Source organism: Carlito syrichta, unplaced genomic scaffold (genome assembly GCF_000164805.1).
Source record: "Carlito syrichta isolate Samal-C Ts95f unplaced genomic scaffold, Tarsius_syrichta-2.0.1 Scaffold308179, whole genome shotgun sequence".
NCBI classification, from domain to species: Eukaryota; Metazoa; Chordata; class Mammalia; order Primates; family Tarsiidae; genus Carlito; species Carlito syrichta.
This window is the reverse complement of record NW_007252275.1, coordinates 89,104-108,399: the sequence shown is the minus strand read 5'-3', so window position 1 is coordinate 108,399 and position 19,296 is coordinate 89,104. Positions and strand designations below refer to the sequence as shown.

The following is a 19,296-nucleotide window of genomic DNA, read 5'->3' as shown; positions in this document are numbered from 1 at the left end:
GTCATCTCCAACCTACATTCACCAAAATGACATTGGGCAGAGACCTGATTCAAGCAAAAAGGCTATTAAATGCACAATATTTTCTAAGTCAAAAGTATGTTATGCATTAAAATAGGCAATAAAATCTCGCTGTGTGGAAACCAGCCACATGGAAGAGTATAAGCAACTTAATCCTTCTCAGAACAGAGTATTCCCAGAGAACTTTAAGGAATGGTCACACAGGTCAGGCAGCCTGGAAAAACAAAACAAAACCTGCTGAAGATTCATGCTGAGTGATAGTTTCTTTTCCGGAGCCACATCACTGAAATATAAACTAGATGGGGGGTGGGCGTTGCAGGGAGGAAGAGAGGCCGCTGCGTTACCACAGTTCATGTCTAAATAGTCACGTGGATTATGCCATGGTCCATACAAGAGAATATAACAATTTATGGAAAGTTTGGAAGCAAAGCATCTGTCTGGTCATTACACATCTCTTGCTTTCCCTGCAAACCAAATAAAATCCAAAGTATTTTATCATTTGCCTTTTGTTTATATTATACACATATACAACAAAAATTATGATGCAAACCATAAATTGGCATTCACTGTGCACTGACTCGGTGCTAAATACTGTGACAGCCATACAACATTCATTACCTCATTTAATCTTCCCACCCATCCGAACTGTCTGGTACTAAGAATATCACTGGTTTGCAAACAAGGAAACTGAGGCTCACGCTAAAGTTTACTCTTAAAGTAAATGACAGAGTCAGGAGCTCCAACCCAGGTCTGTGGCCTTAGTCACTGAAATGACAGCTTGAGAAGGAAATCAACAATATTCATATTAAAATAATGAGATTTTTGCATTTAGTGGGTATGTGGGAGACTGCTAAATCTAGCCATTTCTAGAGGACTTTTAAAAAGATTATTCTTGATTTAGCCATATCCTAGAAGAAAGGAGAAAAATTACAATAGCATACATTAAAAATGGATACAAATCAGGGGTTCACCCGGCAAGCTAAGATGATGTGCTCTAAGATGTTCCACGCAATTTGAGAGATTGTAGGAAAAGTCTGAGATCCTGATGAGCTAGGATTTTCCCTTTTACAGAATACAGCAACTCGCAAGCCCACAGAACCCTGGTGTAATGAAGCATAACACAGGTAGGCGACCAGGCATCAATCTCGTAGGTACCAGGAGAAGCCTTATGAGAAAACATTCGCAAAGGCAATTGGAGTAGCAAGCAGTGATGCTGAAGTGTCAGAGAGGTCAGCCTTCCAATCCATCTGCTGAATACAAGCGTGCTAAAAATGAAATCAAATATTAGTGCCATCTGGGATTTCTCTGCTCTGTGCTTCTGGTGACCTCACTATTTAGGAAAATGTTCCACTGCCTGCTGAAAAGTACAGCTATTTCCATGAAGGCATTTTTGTATTTTCGATTAAAAATTATAGAGCTCTTCTACAGGAAGGGAGGAATAGAAAAATGGAAGGCTCTAGAAACAAAACTCTCTTTACATTGTTCATACAGCATTTGGTTCTTGAGACCCTAAAGCTGTGCTTTGAAAAGCGCATCAAAATCCATTTCCTTAGCCAGGAAGGGCTGCTGGTTCATTTGTCTCTGAGCATCAAGGTGATACAGTCATAGACAGATTGTCAAATAACAGTTTGGATCCAGACAACTTAAAGAATTCATCAGCCTGAGGTTTTCACATAAAAGTAGGTCTCCTTCAGGCAGAAACTCATGTAAATAGGTCCCACACAGATAAGAATTTAATTAATTTCAGAAGTCTGCCTTGCATATAGGTAGAAAACACATACACACACACACACACACACACACACACACACACACACACACACACACACACACACACACACCAGAGATGTGTCTGGACCATTTTTATTTAAAACTTTCACCAACTAACCATAAATAAGGCAACTTTTCAGAAGACAAACAGCTGAAAGGGGGATAACAAACACACCAGGAGTTTTTTTTTTTTTAAAAGACCTCATAATGAAAAGAGTTCTGAAAATATTAACAGTAGCTGCCTTAAGGGAAAGGAGACTTGAAGAGGTAGGTTAGAATAGTAAGAAGGAACTGTTCAAAATTTTTAAAACGATACCTGTGTATTATTTTTTAAATCTGCAATCAAACACTAAAGAATAAAAGTTAGCTCTATGACCCTGAAACTGCGAATGAGGCACTGTTGAATATAAAAGCATAGTTAAGGGCAGGAATCCAAAATTAGACCACCTAAGCTTAAATCCTAATTTGCAAAGCAGTAGCAGTGTGACCTTAGGTGAGTTAGTAAGTATAAAACAGGAATATTAATAAAACCAAATTCATAAAGTGAGATGCTATAGGTAAAGTGCTTACAACACGGCCTTACCCAGAGCTGGTTTTCAGTCAATGCTGGCTACATTTTATGAAATGTTGATTTCAAAATCCACATAATAATGGTGTCATCATACCAGTGTTTTATGAGTGGTAAAGAGTTCTTTGGTAGGTCTGCAACCAAGTCCCCAGAGGATTCCTAGTCTCCTAGGAATTTCTAGCACAAAGACTGTCATATGCTCAGTGTCCTCTGAACCAGGAATCCATATAAATATTATTTAAGTACAATAAGGAATGAGGTTACTCTGGAGAGGACATACAGAGGGTGCCAAAAAAATGTATACACATTTTAAGTATGACATTCATCAAATGAATGCCAGTGTCACCATGTGACAGGCAGGACAGTACAGTTGAGCAAATGTCATACTACACATTGCTACCATAATTAAATTCAACTTCAAAAAGGAATACATAGACAACATCACTTAAAGTGGGTATATGTCTTTTGGGCACCCCATATATGAAAAAGCCCATGGAACTGCATGAAGTCATACCAAGTGCAGAATGAATAGACACACAGGCCTGTAACCTATGGGGCTAAGGAAAGCAAAGGACACCTTGTTGGTTAGATGGGAAGATTTGGAAGGTAGATTGAAATAGAAAGGGAAAGAAAAACATCAGAATCATACCCTGAGAAAAACACAAGGGCAAAATAGTCAAAAGTGATATTTACTACACACCTCTAATGCACCAAGCACATTGTTAGGCTTGCCATATAATTTTTCACGTTTCCTTCTCAAAACAAATTTACAAGGCAGAGTCACCCATTCATTTAACAAATATTTGTTAAGTAACTACCATACACACAGGCCCTAAGGCAGGAACAGAAAGAAGGACCTTTCCACTGGAGTCTAGTGAGTGAAGAGGGGATGTAGCAGATGAGGTAAAAGACACAGACATGGGCCAGAAAGAGATGAGATTTCAACGGGGGTTGACATCACATTTAGTTGACAAAAAGAAAAAAAAAATCTCTGTGGCTATTACGTACACAGAGATTTTCTTATAGTGAAGCAAGGTTGGTTATAGCAAAACTAATTATAGGACTAGTCTGTCTATAGATGAGAACTGAGGATCAACTGAATTAACCAATTAGTTAAACTCATTTGCTCAGACATGCAGCTATCAATAAGGAATTCATTTTAGTAACTACCCCAACATACGACAATTTACTTCTAAGGACTTCAGTGGAATCTTGTAGATTTCACAACAAAATATTCCCATTCCTCTTGCTTCACAAAGGGCCCATTATGAATACAACCAATCAGGCAATCAAATATTTATATGGTAAGGAATTTTGATACACTTAAGGCTCCTAGTAACTTCTGTGTTCTCCTCAAACGGCCTCCTTTTCCCACCTGACGCCATCGCAGGCTCTATGCTGGGGTCACACTTTCCCCCAGCCCGGACCTCCACTCTTCCGATCTAACTCCCTGCTGATCAGGCATCTCCAACACAGCACATACCAAGCTCACCTTCCACACCTTTCCTGGCCATCTGATTAATTTACTCCATCTTCCAACCTAGAAGCTTCAGAGTCACAATGAATGTTGTCTTCCCCTTACACCCTCTGCAAATTCATTTTCTCTTAACCTTTCTTCTGCTCCAACGTCTTCTTCCCTGCAACTGACTGATTTCTGTCAATTTAACCTTACAAATGCTTCCTCACGAATTCAGATTCCATACACACACATGCATGCCCATACATGGCCTGTTGTTTCTGTTTCTCTGGTAAACTAGTACAACCTCTGGAAAACCGTGTGGCGACTCCTAAAAGATCTAAAAATCAACCTTCCATATGGAAGTTCCAGCCATCTCTCTTCTGGGAATATACCCAGAGGAACTCAAATCACTCAATGAAAAAGATATCTTCACACATGTGTTCATTGAAGTATTATTCACAATAGCAAAAACATGGAACCAACCATGCTGCCCATCGAAAGAAGACCGGATTAAAAAATGTGATACATATACACGATGGAACATTATGCAGCCATAAAAGACAAAATTATAAATTTCAAAATTATAAATTTCACAGCAACTTGGATGGACTTAGAGTCTATAATGCTTAATGATCTACCACAGAAACAAAGAACTGAGTACCACATATTCTCACTCATAAGTGGACCCTGAACAATTATAATACTGTAAGAAAGGGATTGGCAGCAGTTGGAAACTGCCAGGGGAGGAAAGGAGGGGTAATACTTTATCAGTGAGGGTACCTAGTCTCAAAACAGATGAAATAGGGACCAAAGTGAGGCCCAAAACTTACCTGTACAATGACCATTTGTATACCTAACCCTGAATTGTACCCCACATCTTTAAAGTAAATTTTTTTTTTTTTTTTTTGAGTTGGAGTCTCACTCTGTCGCCCAGACTGGAGTGCAGTGGCCGCTCCTGGCCACCGCAGCCTCGACCTGCTGGCCTCCGATGATCCTTCCGCCTCAGCCTTCCGAGTAGCCGGAATTACAGGCATGCGCTACCACGCCCGGCTGATTTTTTGATTTATTGTAGAGATGAGGTCTCACCGCCCAAGCGGGTCTCGAACTCGCGGGCTCAGGCAATCCATTCACCTCAGCCTCCCAAAGGCACGGGATTACAGGCTGAGCCACCGAGCCCGGCTAGTAAAATTTTTTTGAAAAAGAGATTCTTGAAGTTTGAGGTTCTACATTTAGGTCTTTTGTCCACTTGGAACTGGCAACCAATTCCTGATCAAAAACCCAAGTGCCCATGCTATAAGAGATAAAACAGACAAGTGGGACCTTATCAAACTGACAAACTTCTGCAAAGCCAAAGAAACCATCAAAAGAGTGGGGAGACAGACCACAGACTAGGAAAAAATATTTGCCAAATGTCATGTCTGACAAAGGCCTAACATCTAGGATCTACAAGGAACTCAAATGTGAAAAGAAAAAACAAACAGCCTGATTACAAAGTGGGCAAAAGATTTGAATAGACATTTCTCAAAAGAAGACATATGAGCAGCCAACAGATACATGAAAAAAGGCTCAGCCTCACTAGTTATCAAAGAAATGCAAATTAAAACCACACTGAGATACCACCTAACTCCACTCAGGATGGCCATCATCAATAACTCAAAAAACAACAGATACTAGAGAGGAAGCAGGGAAAAGGGAACACTTCTACACTGTTGGTGAGAGTGTAAACTAACACAACCTCTGTGGAAAACAGTTTGGTGATTCCTAAAATATCTAAAAATTGACTTTCCACATGACCCTGCAATTCCCCTACTGGGAATATACCCGGAAGAACTCAAATCACTCTATGAAAAAGATACCTGCACATGTACACTTATTGCAGCATTGTTCTCAATAGCAAAAGCATGGAACCAACCATGCTGCTCATCAAAAGAGGACTGGATTTAAAAAATTGGGTACATATACACGATAGAATATTTCGCAGCCGAAAAGAAGGACAAAATTATGAACTTCATGGCAACCTGGATGGACTCAGAGTCTATAATACTGATTGATTTATCACTGAAACAAAGAACTGAATATCACATGTTCTTACTCATAAGCGGACCTTGAACAATTATCATAATACTATAAGAAAAGAATTAGCAGTAGCAGGAAACTGCCAGGAGTGGGGGGGTGGGATTGGTAGTAGTGGAAATCTTCTGGGGGAGGGGGAGCCCAACTCATCAACAAAGGTACCTGTATAATGAACATTTGTATACCCACCACTGAATTGTACCCCACATCTTTAAAATAAAAAAAATTATAAGTCAAAAAAAATAAAATTTTTATGTGAAGAAATGTAAAAAGAGAGAGAGAGAGAGAGAGAGAGAACCCCAATGCAGGTATACTAGAAAATGTCACGTTTAATGGGGCTGGGTACTAGAGGAGGGGATGTGAGGGACACTGAAATGCAAGTATGTCCACCTCTGTAACACTTTGCTTGTCACCTGATACCAAGCTAAATAGATCTCCTAGGCTTTCACTACTTCGCACAGCCACCCCAATGGTCTGTGTGGTGCTTGAGGACAGGGTTGTGTCTTCTGCTTCTTAGTCAGTCCTCTCTATATGGCATCAAACATTCTACCATGAAAATTAACTGCTAAATAGTCATGGTTGAAGGAAATAGAAATGTGCAGCAAATTCAAACCTACTAGGTTAACTATTTTCTGCACAAAAATGTCTAACAAAAATCCTAACATGCAATGCTTAGGCTCTGTATGAATAACATTTTTAAATTAATCAAAGGAAATAAAAAGCACTCAAGAAAAGAAAAGCTACATAGCAAATTCTTAAATAAGAAGACACATTATCAGATGAAAAGATGGAAGAAGTAAAGGAGAGATATAGACATTTTTACTAAACCTCCAAATTTTATCTCCCATATGAAAGAAAACTAAAAAAATATAAAGATTAAATTTCAATTAAATGTTATAATTTGTGTTTATTTACATGTATCCTCTCTTCTTTGTGGAAAAAAATTTATAAAAACTATATTGCTGCTCAGTTATAGTTCAGGAGTAAGCATAACAATGTAATTAGTAATATAGTCACTATTTTTAACAGCTATATGGTTAAAATAACATTTTCCTCTATTTTAACCATAAACTTTAATTCCTGACATCGTTTTAGTAATATACTTAGAGAATACAGGAAGCAAATACTAGCAAAATGAAATCACGTATAATGACCATGATCAATTATGGAGGAAATAAGTTGTGAATCAATATGTGACATCATATTATCCCATGCGTGTCCTGTCAGTAATAACATTCAAGTATCATGAGTAAGGGCACTATGACAATTAATGTAAAATACGTAAAATAGTTTATTTCACCATATTGCACTGAAAGTGAAGGTAAGAGAGCTAGAAGTGGATGTCGGTACTTTGAAGTTTGTCTAAATGCAGTGGGTTTTTTGTGCACCAAAAATGGATTTGTAAAAAATGTATACGCAGAGCTATGTGATTGCTGTTGAAATTCAGAAAATATTCATTTTGGCAAACAGATATCAAAATAGATTACTTCATTGTAAATATCTTTTTAGAAAACACTAAATAATCTTAAAATTCCCACTTATTATTCTGTTAAATCATTTTATTCTCCACAATATAAGACAGATGCATCTCCTCTTGCATTCTTCTTTTAACTTCCATCATTCAAGTGGCAATAAACTATTGTAAAAAAAACTACTTAAGTCAACCTTCTTTTCCAAAGCACGATTTTAAAATCATTTAAAATAATATGGATACTTTATTGCCTTCAGGTTGCTTCGTTATAGCATGACTCTTTTAAAATAAGACTTTTAAATATGTGTAACCATTTATCACATTAATAAAAAACCAAAAAATAATTGGATCATCTCAATAGATGTCAAAAAAGCCATTTAATAAAGTATATCGTGTGCTTCTGATAAAACTCTAAATAAACTAGATATTGAGAGGTAGTGTCTTAATATAATACAGAATATCAAACTAAACACAATAGAAAACATTTACAAGGCAAAACTATCACAATTACTTTAAAGTTTTCAATACTGTTCTGGAAGATCTAATAATCAATGCAATATGACAAGAAAAATAAATGTGAAGGATAAATATTATTTTTTAAAATACTCAAAATTATAATTTGGAGGTGACATTATGGGGACTATTAAGAACAGCTACAAGAAGAAACTGAAAACTGATGAAAGGAATAAGAGATAAAGACACATCAAGTAGCATCTGGAAAAATCCATGTATAAGCTTCGACTGTTCTCCAGCAGTGAAATGTAATAACGTATGTAGTGTCTCTGACCAGTAAAACCCCTTCAGATTTAGAGTTCAAAGATTTTGGGGAGACTGGTCATACAGGCACTCTCTGCCTACAATATCAGCCACAATCATTTAAAAACCTCAGAAGGAAATGAGTGCTCAGTATAAATCACATTGATATGGTAAAAAAAAAAAAAAAAGTCTAGGCAGGCTGGCACAATGAAATTCAGTGCCCCTGGCACACCAAATTACCTGATCACTTAGTACCACAGGAACATTTAAAAGCCAAATCCGGATGTCAGCCAAAGACAAGCTAACTCTACAAGCAAATCCTTCTAAAGATAACAAATTCAAACCTGCTAGGTTAACTATTTTCTGTACAAAAATGTCTAACAAAAATCCTAACATGCAATGCTTAGGCTCTGTATGAATAATATTTTTAAATTAACCGAAGGAAATAAAAAGCACTCAAGAAAAGAAAAGCTGCATAGCAAATTCTTAAATAAGACAAAATATTTTAATATAAATATATAACCTCTCTCCAAATTAACTTACAAATTTATAACAATCCCTTCCCCATAAACCAATAATACACATACATGCATACACACTCACACACACTTACAAATCTACAAATGAGATTCTTTTGAACTCAACAAATGGTTATAATATTCAACTGAAGGTGAATGTGTGCAACTAGTTGGGAAAATTTTAAAACTACAATGAATTATAGTAGAGAATATATAGGAAGCCACCACAATCTAAGAAATGTAAAATATGTTTTTTAAGGTACAGTTATTAAATCTGTATGGGACTGATAACAAAATGGATGAGAGATCAATAACACAGAATATAAAGTAAGTCTTGAAGGGGACATATATGTGCAAGAGTTTGGTATGCAATTTTTGTGACAATTCGTTCACTTATTTTTCTATTTAACAATAAAAACTCATTTTAAAAAATTTATTAAATACCTAATATATGCCAGGCAGTGGGATAAAATGATAGGCAAAATAAGTAAAGTCCCTGCCTGTTCAGTGGGGACTAAGGGGAGAAACATTTAAATAATTCCACAAACAATTGTGAAACTGCAGCTATGACAAGTGTTACAAAGGAAGATAGTGTTAGAAAAATTTGAAAACTGGAATGTGACCTTGTCAGTGTATTATCACAGAAGACTTTCCTACAGAAATTAGGCTTGAGCTGAGATTCAAAAAGGAGCAATTAAATCAGTAAAAAGGAAAGTTTCTACAACGAACACGCATCATTCAATTTATTCCTACATCTAGTCTTTTTAGAGCCAAAAAGAAAAGCAGAAAAAAACCCACAACAATGCATATAATCTTTAAAGAGGTTGAGCAAGTTGACCAAAGTCCACAGCCAATAAATTACAGAACAGGATTTGAATCAAAGATCTGTCTTAAAGCCCATGCCTCTTAATCACTATGCTAAAAATATCACAAGCCAATTAAAATGCAATGACAAACTGAATTAAATGCTTCCTACGTATGTGAAAATATTCTTGATAAAACAGGAGCCATTACAAACCAATGACAGCACAATGATAAATTTGACCCATAGAAAACTTGGTAAAGGATGTGAACAAGAAATTCATAAAGAAAAATAACGGGTCGGTAAGACTGGCATAAATTATTCGGTTTTATTAGTAAATGCAGAGATATGGGTGTACCAGAACATGGGAAGCCTGTGGTAGACATATTGTCTGGACACAGCCTTTCCCGGACACAGACTGCTTGTCCTCTTTTCCTCAACCCTAGAAGGGATGTGGCCTTTGTTGAGTTTGAGCTGAGCAACAACAGGGCCTAGCACTTGTAAATATTTCCTTAAATGGAAGCATGCAGAGTGCTAGTGCTTCAAAACAGGAGGCTGGCCCCAAGTATAAAACCACAGTGCTAGTTTACACTCCTACCCACAGTGTAGAAATGCTCCCTTCTGCCCTGCATCCTCTCCAGCATCTGTTGTTTTTTGAGTTATTGATGATGGCCATCCTGACTAGAGTTAGGTGGTATCTCACTGTGGTTTTAATTTGCAGTTCTCTGATGACTAGTGAGGCTGAACACTTTTTCATCTGTCTGTTGGCTGTCTGAATATCTTCTTTTGAGAAGTAACTATTCATATCTTTTGCCCACTTTTTAATAGGGCTGTTTGCTTGTTTTCTTGTTGGCATGTTTGAGTTCCTTGTAGATCTTAGATGTTAGGCCTTTGTCAGATATACAGTTGGCAAATATTTTTTCCCATTCTGTGGGTTGTCTCCCTACTTTCATGATGGTTTATTTTGCTTTGCAGAAGCGTCTCAGTCTGATTTAGGTCCCATTTGTCTATCTTATCTCTTATGGCATGGGGTTTTGATCAGGAATTGGTTGCCAATTACAATTTCCATAAGGGTGTCTCCTGCATTTTCTAAGGTTCTTATCGTTTGAGGTTTCATATATAGCTCTTTGATCCATTTAGAGTTGATTTTTGTGTAGGGTGATAGGCAGGGGTCATGTTTTAATCTTCTGCATGTGGTCAGCCAGTTTTCTCAGCACCATTTACTAAATAAGTTCTCCTCTCCTCAGTGGTTGTTAGCACAACTTCCGTGGAAAACAGTGTGGTGATTCCTAAAAGATCCAAAACTCGACCTTCCATACAATCCAGCAATCCCCCTTCTGGGAATATACCCGGAGGAACACAAATCACTCTATGAAAAAAATACCTGCACATGCAAGTTTATTGCAGCATTATGTAGTATTATTCTAATTATTCTAAACACATGAAAATTATATGTAGACAAGGCAAACATTTGTGCCAGATCTTCAAATACTAGCTATAGAGGTAGCAGGGCTTACAATTTAGAAGAAATTTCTAAAAACAAATAAAAGGTTATTATTATCTTAATAGATGTTCGCTTACATAAATTATTTCTCCATCAGTACTAAAAATAAATCAGATAAATATGCAAGTCCAGAGACCAATGAGGCCCCAAAGATGTTGGAAACAGAGACTGACCTTATGAGCCCAATCCTGTATTATGGTAGGCAGGAACCATTCACAATATAGTCTCCAACACGCAGGACCGATCACCTAGCTAGCTGGGCCCCATGTCTAATTTAGCTGGGCCTCTTATGTCCTCGGAATTACCAAGTGAACATTAAAGAACATCAGAATGATCTATCCAGATTGTTTTTGTCAAGTCACAAGTACTTCAAAAGTCTCCAATTCTGAGAAAGTATTCTTAAACCAAGTGAAGTCATAACCAAATCTCAAAAGAAAACTGGTCCTTTTATACCTCAAATTCGGGCTTTCCCATAAGATACAACTTTAAGGTTCTCATTAAATGACGAAACTTTTTTTCTTTCATTAACATGGAATTTCCCAGACTAAAACCCAAATACTTTTTTTAAAAATACAGTATTACATTTTGAAATTAGACCCTCTGAATAGGTAACAGATAAGTACAAAGGATATATCCATATATCCATACAATATTTCTGTAAACCATCCTCAATCTTTGTTTTTTCACAACTTATTCTCATAACACCAAAGCATACCAACTATGCTGCTGGTTATTTGAAAGGGCAAGAAACTAAAAACAAACAAGTCCTTCAAAAACCAAGTTAAAAAAACAGTTCAAAAGGGATATCTTCACCTATTCCTAAGGATTCATAAAAGGAATGAAAACAAAAGAGATTTATAAATCACAACCAAATTGTATCCCTTATATTCCAAATCACGTACAGTCTTCTATCTCAGGAAATAAATAAATACTTTCAAAATATCGATAAAAATAAGATAATGCTTGGCTGAGAAAAATAGTATTTTCTTATCTATTATATATTGCACTTTATTTCATTCAACATTGGCTTTATAGTGATTTTAAATACGCATCCATCACTGAATTTCAGAGACATCACAAGGAAATTATTGAATGAAATGTAAAGGCAGTTAAATCTATAATACATGTAAAGTGGAAAAAAATGTCAGACTCTCTGTAATTTGAGTCTATATTTGTTACAAACTTGATGTGTAGCTTTCAGCACATACTATAGTCTTTCTATTTGTAGTTTTCTCACCAACCAAAGAATTATATCTGTCATACCTGCTGTCAAAAGCTGACATCCAGGAGCAGGAAAAGAAAGGCCTTCCCTTACTTGGTGGACCATGTTCTACTTGTCACTCAGATGTGTTCTGAAGATATATGAGAACGTTAAGTGTGCACATTTTAACAAATTAATGGTATTGCCTATTGGAAAACATGACATAAATGCTAATACTACTTCTACCAGAGGACCCTTCCAACAATGGAATTTATTTAGAAAAATTGTGTATTTGTTCTCACATATTTCAGCTTCAGTCACCTTCCAAGTACTCTCTGTTTGATGCAATCACCCATCGAGACGCTTTTTCCACTACTCAAAACAGTTTTGGAACTTTTCAATTTTGATGCCTTTTAGCGCTTCTGACGTTTTTTGTCTCACCTCTTCCACATTGACAAATCATTTCCCTTTGAGAACTTTTTTATCCAGGAAACAAACCAAAAAAAAGTCACTTGGGGCGAAATCTGGTGAATAGGGAGGGTGACATGGGGTCATGCCATTTCTGGCCAAAAACTGCTGAACACTCACTGCTGTGTGGGTCCGTGCACTTGTAAATCACCCATCATGAAATGGGCAAACCTGTTGAAAGCAACTCTTTAAAAATTCACCGAAGCCATAAGCAGCCTCTCACAACACTAGCTGGTCCACTGATGCCAATGAGTTCCTACAACACTTACCTAGCAGGAGAAGCCTGTACTACAAGGGGCCCGCATTCCAAAAAATAATTCCTTTGGGGGGGTTCCCCCTCATGTTATTGTTATTGCTATTTTAAGTGACAAACATTTGCTCGAAAACCTAGCAAAACAAATGATGATCTACCTATTACCATGTCCTGGATCCATAACAATAATGCTTTTCTTGTATTAAACATTTAATGAGCATATGAAAATGTATTTGCTTATAATACAGTTTAATCAGCTATGCATGCAACAGACTAATTGAGTGTCTACTATGTGCCAGTCATTTTCTAACACTGGGAATACAAGAGTGAATTTTTCCGGAACGAACAATCATGGATCTGCAGTTAATTTGCATTATATTACTTTACTTCAATCTTCCATTAAAATACATTGCTCACCCTCTTATCACTGAGCGAGAGACTGAGAGAGAAGAGTGTGTGTGTCAGAAAGAGAGCGAGATCTCAGTGTTCAGGTTTAAAAAGCAAGATATCTCCCACTGTGTCAGTCATTCCATGTAAGAAACGGATTCTAGAGAATTTGGATTTTCTCATCCTCTGGTCCAATAAATCTGAACCATAATTCAAACACTGAAGATAATATGAATTAGAAATGCTGAGCTGGCACCGTGAATTTAAGCTGTGGTAGCACATTTTAAATTACATCTGATAATATGAGGTTTGCCGTTGAATTAATGTGTTTTAGGAGCATATGGAGATGAAGATGATATTATTACAAGGCACTATTAGGGAACAAAAGAAAGCTGAAAGGTGATCTGACAAGCTTTGTAAGGCTCCCCCTTCAAGTTCTATCATGATTATGTACACAAAAAGGTTTTTTAATCAACATTCCATCCTTTGAATACACAGTCTCTGATTTCTACTCAACTCCATATGCAGAAATTCAGTATAAACTGAGCAGGATTGCTGTAAATCTGACATGAACTGAGGCTACCATCATCCATCAAAACCAAAAATCATTCTTCAAAAAAGGCAGCAACTTCAAAATGTTAAATATAGGTAATAAGTAAAAAGACATATATGCTATAAACATTACTGTGACCAAACAGCCAGCCACTAAAGATTTTTTTTAAATGGTCTGGTAATATCCAAGCCAGGTGGGACTTACAGGTTATAAAGATACCTTTTCGTCTATGAGCTTGCCATTAAGTTGAAGAGACAAGACTCACATATGAGAGGAGACTCCAAAAAGCTGGAATTATCTTTTGGAGGGTGGGCTCCTTGTATACAGGTTTCCCCCACTAGGTAAGTGTTCTAGGAACCCATCGGTATCAGTGTACCGGCTAGCAATGTTGTGAGAGGTTGCATTCGACTTCAGTGAATTTACTTTGGAGTTTCTTTCAATGCATTTGCCTGTTTCATGATGGGTGATTTAAGAGCACACCAGCCCACACCACGCTGAGTGTTCTGCAGTTTTCCATCAAAAACGCCATGCCTCCCATGCCCCACCCTCTCTATTCAGCCGATCTCACCCCAAGTGACTTTTTGTTTGTTTGTTTCTTCAGATGAAAAAAGTGCTCAAAGGGAAACGTGTTGCCAATGCAGAAGAGGTGAAACAAAAAAACGGCAAAAGCACTAAGCGGCATCAACATTGCTGAGTTCCAAAACTGTTTTGAGCAGTGGAAAAAGCGTCTTGATAGGCATACTGCATAAAACGGAGAGGACTCTGAAAGTGACTGAAGTTTCAACATGTAAGAATAAATACACAATTTTTCATAAATAAATTCTGGTTTGGGAGGGCCTCCCTCATCTACCAGCAGTTGTGAAGAAGGCAAGATTGTGAGCAGGACTGGGAGAGCCATGTGGCAAGCTATCACAGAACTTGCCTTCATCAATGGAGACCAAAACACAAGGACTAGGAGTCGGAGGAGATAGGAGATGAGAGGCTGAGTGGTTATCCTATCCCGGGAGCATCCTAGGCAGAGCTGATCCGACACACCTGTATTAGTGTAGGAGAGAAGGGGGTCAGTGTCCACAGGTATAAACCAAGCAGAGCTTGCTCAGGGGAACAGCTTGCCCAGGGGAACAGCTTGATGGTTAACATCCAGAGCTCTAGGGTGGACAAGACAACCACATATGGGTTCAAAACCAAGTTTAGGCACAAGAAATTGAATCAGAGCATGAGAAGACAGGAAGTTAACAGGAAGCAAATAGATCTGGATAGGTGGGACAGGGGAAGGGATGTCCATTCAGCAGAATAATTCAAGTAAAAGATTGATCCCACTGATATATGTCTCCTAGTATTAAGGAACTTCCCAGAGCAGGGCAGGGACTGCTAAGGGCTGACAGAGGACAGCACCATAGCCAGTAATCTTTATCAAGGTCTAGCACCTCTGGGACGCTTTCAGCTTTTAGGTTGGAAGGAATAGATAAAAAGCACTGAGAGAGTGAGACATCTCTGCATTCAGACCCAGTACAGGGTAGGCGTAAGAGGCACGAAGCTGGATGGAGAAGGAACCCAGGTGTATGTAGAGGAAGCAGCGAAACGCATCCTCCCTTTAAGAAGGAAAGAAACATGGTGAAAGTTATGTCTTCAACCCAATAGCAGATGTGTAGAAACAGACACAGATGTATCTCTCTCTCCACAAAGGAAAAGCCCCCTAGGTATCGAGGCTACCTCAGAAGAAAACGTTGGCTGGGCGCAGTGGCTCATGCCTATAATCCCAGCAGTTTGAGAGGCTGAAGCGGGAGGATTACCTGAGCCCAGGAGTTTGAGACCACCCTGGCCAACATAGTAAGACCTCATCTGCACTCCAGCCTGGGCAGTGAGACCCTGACAAAAAAAAGAAGAGAAACTCTAAAGCTTCTAAATGCTGCTCTTCAGCCTGAGGAAAATTTGGTGATGGTTTGACATCAAACTATGCACACTAAGGCAGGAACTTCAGCCTGACTCTTGGCTTCCTCCAGCCCCAGAATGACGAATGGTCATCATTCACTCAACCTGTTGCCAATGTCTCCACCCTATCAGTCTGGAGTGATCATGGTTCCCAAATATTTCAGAAGAAAATAACTCCAAAACTGACATGGACCCACAATTGCAAATGACTTTTTAAAATGTCTTCTTGGCAGATGAAGGCAAGTATTATTGCTATTAACTAGTACCACAGTCCAGGAACTTTGGGATTTGAACTGGACTTAAAATACTCTGATGAGGCTGGGTACAATGGCTCATGCCTATAATCCCAGTATTGGGAGGCAGAGGCAAGAGGATTGCTTGAGCCCAGGAGTTCAAGATCAGCCTGTGCAACATGGTGAGACCTCATCTCTAAAATAAAATTTTTTAAAAATTAGCTGGGTGTGATGGCATACGCCTGTAGTCCCAGTTACTCAAGAGGCTGAAATGGAAGAATCTCCTGAGCCCAGGAGACTAAGGCCACAGTAGACATGATCATGCCACTGTACTCCACTACAACAGAGTTAGACTCCGACTCAAAAAAAAGAAAAAAAAAATTCTGGTGAGATTACTACTTGGTGCCCAAAAGAATGGACAGTGGAAGGGGGTTTTAGGCAGCCCTGTTTTCTGCAGAGTTAGTTGTGTTTAAGAGTTTCAGAATCTGCAGAATGGCCTGAACACAGCTTCGTTCTCTACCGTGAAGTATTAGATTGATCCACTATTCCTGCCTTTCTGCTGAATGTTGAGTTTTTTTCCCCCTCAAAACTAATTACAATACAGAAAGTCAGAATAAAATATTCTGCAAAGCACACTTTCTCACTATCCTTGTCAATGAACTTCAAATTGTCCTGTGATTTGGGATTCTCTATTCTACATTCTCTATCCATTTTGAAATAATTTAAACTCCCACATGAGGCAAAAAGCATACAGAACGGTAAAACTCAAGTGGCTACTCCTACAACAAGAATTGGAACTGTCTCTCTGGCTTGAGACAGACACATGTGCCAGTCTATCTCAAAAAAACAAAATACAATCACGCTTGGAAATTATTTTCCAGGCACCCTGGCAAGCGAACTTATTTCAAAAACCATCATTGAATGCCTACTATGCTCCAGACAATGTCCAATTTAAATATATATAAAAAAAGAAAAAACCCTGACCTTGAAGGGTTGTCTTCTGAGTATAAGAGGACTTGCTTGAGCTAAGAGCCTCCCAAGTCCCAGTACTAGGAGTTCAGGAACAAACAGCAGCATTGAGGCCCTGATTCCTCCTTTCAGAGCTCCTGGTATGGGCCTGGTCTCTCGGGCTAGCCTCAAGTATCATGTGCCCACATTATGTCACAGCCTCCTCTAGGCTCCGCTCTGGCTTGTGCTGATGTCTATGTGGTGGAAGTGCCCTTCAGGGTTCCCTCCCCACACAAATAGAGCAACCTATACAAATACTGTGGCCACCCGCTCAGCCCTCAGGTGAGCTCTCCATAGCCTGACATCCCCCTCCACTTGATTTCCTCTCATTTTTTGTCAATATACACCTGGATTCTTCTTCTGGGCCTGGTCCCTTCATAGACTGCCAGCTCAGTTTGGTAGTTGGAAAATAATAAAAAATGTATACGCTGTTCTCTGCCCCCAGTTCCCAGCATTGAGCTCCTCATACCCTTGTAGATAGGGACGCTAGGAGGATCTTTTGTTCTAATATTTGATCTTTGACCCTGGTTCCTGATACAAAGTCCTAAGACCTTTTAAGTTTCCCGAGTGATGGGAGCATCTGTTATTCTAATGCAACAACTCTTGCTGAGCTCCTGGGTAGCCTCGGGATCAAGGGAATCAACTATGTGATATGAGGGTTGGGATTTTCAGCCACCCCAACCCCCAACCTCCTGGGAAAGGAGAAGGACTCAAGGTTGAGTTGATACCAATGGCCCAAGATTTAATCCGTTATGCCTGCCAGCGAAACCTCCATTAAAACCCAAAAGGACTGAATTCGGAGAGCTTCCATGTTGCTGAACACATGGAGGCTCCTGGAGGGTGGCACATCTTCGCAGGGCAAAGAAGCTCCACGCCCCTCCCACATGCCTTGCCCTACACAGCTCTTCCATCTGGTTGTTCATCTGTATCCTTGTAATATCCTTTATAATCACTGGATAAATGTGTTGCCCTGAGTTCTGTGAGCTGTCCTAGTAAATTAAGTGAACCCAAGGAGAGAGTCATGGACACCTCAATTTATAGCAATCAGTCAGGAGCATAGGTAACAATCTGCAATTTGTGACTGGCATCAACAGTGGGAGTAGTCTTGTGAGACTGAGCCCTTAACCTATGGGACCTGTGTCTAACTGGAGTAGATAGTGTCAGAATGAACTGAATTATGGGACATCCAACTGGTATCCAATGAAGTTTGTTCCCCATTCTATATGGAATAATTATCTTGCTTTGATTTCATCTTGTTCCCAAGAGACTGTCTTTCGGCCTTATGCATTAGAACCTGTGGGAAATTACCAAACAGGCTGCCCAGTCACTGCCATCAACTCTGGCCAGAACCCTGGTCCTGTATTCATCTCAGAGAAGAAACTAAAACTATCAGCCAACTCTAAGTGTTTAGGCTCGCTGGGGCAGTGAAAGTTGCTTTACATGCATTTTCTCACTTCACTTTACAATAACTCTGTGAAATAAATATGGTTATCTCCATTTTCAGATTAGGAAATGGAGGCTCAGAGAGCTAAACTAATGTGTCAAGGGTCACCTAAGTAGAAAATCTAAGTGTCATGATTCAAATGTTGCCTGTTAAATTCCAAAGCTAATGCTTTTGACCTTGAGTTTAATAAAAAAGACATGGTCTTTAGGGGTCTTGATTTCTGGGCATTTTCATCTGGCTCATCCCTGGGATGATCAGAAGAGCATCCCCAGTCCATGAGAACATTCCACAGCAGGGCCTGGCCCTCAGCTTAAGCCTGTGATCACACTAAACTCACTCAGAGCTCAGAGCTTTAACCACAGGATGCCCTCACTCTTATTGTCCCATCCCCAAAGCCATTCCAATTCCCAGAAAGAGGCATTCAGGATCAAAAGGGTAATGTCTCCATTCTAAGCTGAATCTATGTTAGATGACAGGGCACCAAGCAGCTTCACGGACTAGGCCACAATTTAGCAGACCTGATTCTCTCTAGGACCCAAGAACGTACTAGTACCATTAAACACTGCTGTCAGTCACCCTGCACAGAGGGGCTGTTCCTTCCAAACCTCCAAAACAATTTGGGATCACATCTTCCATGTTTCCATATACCTGTTGGTGGTACTACCATTTTTCTATGTTTTAAAATGAGAACAAAAACAATCCCTAATCAACATAGAGCTGACGTAAAAATTAAATGAGTTAACACACATAAAGGGCCCCATCACAAGCTAAAGAGACTTATTCAGTCACCTAACATGTGATAAACACAGAATAAATGGTAAATGGTATTTATTCAAATATTACAATACACACTGTGAGGTAGCTATCATATCTCCATC

At 38.8% G+C, this 19,296-nt stretch overlaps 1 protein-coding gene across 1 annotated transcript in view; it reads right to left on the bottom strand.

Annotated features, from left to right (window-relative positions):
* LOC103267580 (guanine nucleotide exchange factor VAV3-like) overlaps positions 1-19,296 on the bottom strand; it is a 112,866-nt gene that overhangs the window by 31,611 nt on the left and 61,959 nt on the right. The gene's annotated exons all lie outside the window — the stretch shown is intronic.